This window comes from Schistocerca gregaria, unplaced genomic scaffold (genome assembly GCF_023897955.1).
Source record: "Schistocerca gregaria isolate iqSchGreg1 unplaced genomic scaffold, iqSchGreg1.2 ptg000362l, whole genome shotgun sequence".
Classification (NCBI taxonomy): Eukaryota; Metazoa; Arthropoda; class Insecta; order Orthoptera; family Acrididae; genus Schistocerca; species Schistocerca gregaria.
The window spans coordinates 2,888,944-2,892,447 of record NW_026061819.1 but is presented as its reverse complement, the minus strand read 5'-3'; positions in this window follow the sequence as shown (position 1 = coordinate 2,892,447).

Sequence of the window (3,504 nt, the reverse complement as noted above, 5' to 3'; positions counted from 1 at the left end):
CACTAAAAGGACCATAGTAGAACGCAGAAGAAACTTCTAAGCTGATGTGATAGATAGTAAGAAGCAGTAGAAATCAAATTTAGTTTCCGATTATTGTCTTTTTAGCCGGCTTTGGTGCGTTGGACATGAGCTAGGACCTTAAAATATTGCATGAAGAGAGATCTAGCAGCCACGTTGAACGGTAGAATGTGAAAGGTGTTCGAATGTAGTAAAAGCCTCTAAAATCCGCCCGTATTCGTCATTTGCTATCGAATCGACTGAAAGCCAGATCGTCACATTGCCCGCTCTTCTCTAAGAAACGGTTACACTTTCCGTCTGCAAAGCTACGTCGCGTGCTGTGGTATGCGAAGACACTAAAAGCACAATCGTAGATCACACAAGAAATTTCTAAGTTGGTGTAATAGCCAGTAAGAAGCAGTACAATTCAAGTTTTAGTTATCGATTATTGACATTTTTGCCCCCTTTGGTCCATGGACATGAGCTCGAACCTTAAGATTTTGCATGAAGGGAGGTCTAGCAGACCGCGTTGCACGGTAGAATGTGAAAGTTGTTTGTAGGTAGTAAAAACCTGTAAAATCCGAGCGTTTTCGTCATTTGCTATCGAATCGACTTAATGCCAGATCGTCACATTGGCCGCTCTTCTCTATGAAACAGTTACACGTTTCGTCTGTAATGCTATGTCGCGTGCTGCGGTATGTGGAGACACTAAAATCACCATAGTAGAACACAAAAGAAGCTTCTAAGTTGATGTAATTGCCAGTAAGAAGCAGTACAATTCAAGTTTTAGTTATCGATTATTGACATTTTTGCCACCTTTGGTCCATGGACATGAGCTCGAACCTTAAGATTTTGCATGAAGGGAGGTCTAGCAGACCGCGTTGCACGGTAGAATGTGAAAGTTGTTTGTAGGTAGTAAAAACCTGTAAAATCCGAGCGTTTTCGTCATTTGCTATCGAATTGACTTAATGCCAGATCGTCACATTGGCCGCTCTTCTCTATGAAACAGTTACACTTTTCGTCTGTAATGCTATGTCGCGTGCTGCGGTATGCGGAGACACTAAAAGCACAATAGTAGACCACACAAGAAGCTTCTATGTAGGTGTAATAGCCAGTAAGAAGCAGTACAATTCAAGTTTTAGTTATCGATTATTGACATTTATGCCATCTTTGGTGCCTTGGATATGAGCTAGAACCTTAGGATTTTGCATGAATGGAGGTGTAGCTACCCGCATTCCACGGTAGAATGTGAAAGGTGTTCGTAGGTAATAAAAACCTGTAAAATCCGCCCGTTTTCGTCATTTGCTATCGAATCGACTTAATGCCAGATCGGCACATTGACCGCTCTTCTCTATAAAACGGTTACACGTTTAGTCTGTAATGCTATGTCGCGAGCTGCGGTATGCGGAGACACTAAAATCACCATAGTAGAACACAGAAGAAGCTTCTAAGTTGATGTATTAGCCAGTAAGAAGCACTACAATTCTAGTTTTAGTTATCGATTATTGTCCCTTTAGCCGGCTTTGGTGCCTTCGACATGAGCTAGTACCTTAAGATTTTGCCTGAAGAGAGGTCTATTACCACGTTGCGCGGGAGATTGTGAAAAGTGTTCATATGTAGTAAAAACCTGTAAAATCTGCCCGTTTTCGGCATTTGCTATCGAATTGACTTAATGACAGATCGTCACATTGGCCGCTCTTCTCTATGAAACGGTTACACTTTTCGTCTTCAAAGCTATGTCTGCTGCTGCGGTATGCGGAGACAGTAAAAGCAACATAGTAGAACACAAAAGAAGCTTCTAAGTTGGTGTAACTGCCAGTAAGAAGCAGTACAATTAAAATTTTAGTTATCGATTATTGACATTTTAGTCGGCTTTGGTGACGTGGACATGAGCTAGTTCCTTGAGATTTTGCCTGAAGGGAGGTCTAGCAGCCACGTTGCACGGGAGAATGTGAAAAGTGTACATATGTAGTAAAAACCTGCCAAATCCGCCTGTTTTCGTCATTTGCTATCGAATCGACTCCATGCCAGATCGTCACATTGGCCGCTCTTCTCGATGTAAAGGTTGCACTTTTCGTCTGCAAAGCTATCTCACTTGCTGCAGTATGCGGAGACACTAAAAACACCATAGTAGAACACTGAAGAAGCTCCTAAGTTGATGTAATAGCCAGTAAGAAGCAGTATAATTCAACTTTTAGTTATCGAATATTGACTTTGTAGCCGGCTTTGGTGCTTTGGACTTGAGCTAGGACCTTAAAATTTTGCATGAAGGGAGGTCTGGCAGCCCGCGTTGCACGTTAGAATGTGAGAAATATTCATATGTAGTAAAGTCCTGTAAAATCCGCCCGTTTTTAAATTTGCTATCGAATCGACTTAATGCCAGATCGTCACATCCGCTGCTCTTCTCTATGAGACGGTTATACTTTTCGTCTGCAAACCTATGTCGTGTGCTCCGGTATGCGGAGACACTAAAAGCACCATAGTAAAACACTGAAGAAGCTTTTAAGTTGATGTAATAGCAAGTAAGAAGCAGTACAAATCAAGTTTTATTTATTGATTATTGACTTTTTAGCCGGCTTTGGTGCCTTGGACATGAGCTAAGACGTTACGATTTTGCATGAAGGGAGGTCTAGCAGCCGCGTTGCAAGGGAGAATGTGCAAAGTGTTCATATGTATTAGAAACCAGAAAAATCCGCCCGTTTTCTTCGTTAGCTATGGAATCGACTTAATGCCAGATCGTCACATTGGCCGCTATCATCTATGAAACGGTTACATTTTTCGTCTGCAAAGCTATGTCGGGTGCTGCGGAATGCGGAGATACGTAAAGCAACATAATAAAACACAGAAGAAGGTTTTAAGTTGATGTAATAGCCAGTAAGAAGAAGTACAATTCAAGTTATAGTTATCGATTATTTACTTTTTAGCCGGCTTTGGTGCCTTGGACTTGAGCTAGGACCTTAAGATTTTGCACGAAGGGAGGTCTAGCAGCCACGTTGCACGGTAGAATGAGTAAAATGTCCATATGTAGTAAAAACCTGGAACATCCGCACGTTTTCTTAATTCGCTATCGAATCCACTTAATGCCAGACCGTCACATCGGCCGCTCTTCTCTATGAAACGGTTACATATGTCGTCTGCAAAGCTATGTCGCGTGCTGCGGTATGCGGCGACACTAAAAGCACCATAGTAGAACACTGAAGAAGCTACTAAGTTGATGTAATAGCCAGTAAGAAGCAGTACAATTCAAGTTTTAGTTATCGATTATTGACTTTTTTGCCAGCTTTGGTGCCTTGGACATAAGCTATGACCTTACGATTTTGCATGAAGGGAGGTATAGCAGCCACGTTGCACGGGATAATGTGAAAAGGGTTCATGTGTAGTAAAACCCTGAGAAATTCGCCCGTTTTTGTCATTTGCTATCGAATCGACTAAATGCCAGATCGTCAGTTTTGCCGATCTTATCTATGAAACGGTTACACTTTTCGTTCTCAAAGCTATGTTGCCTGC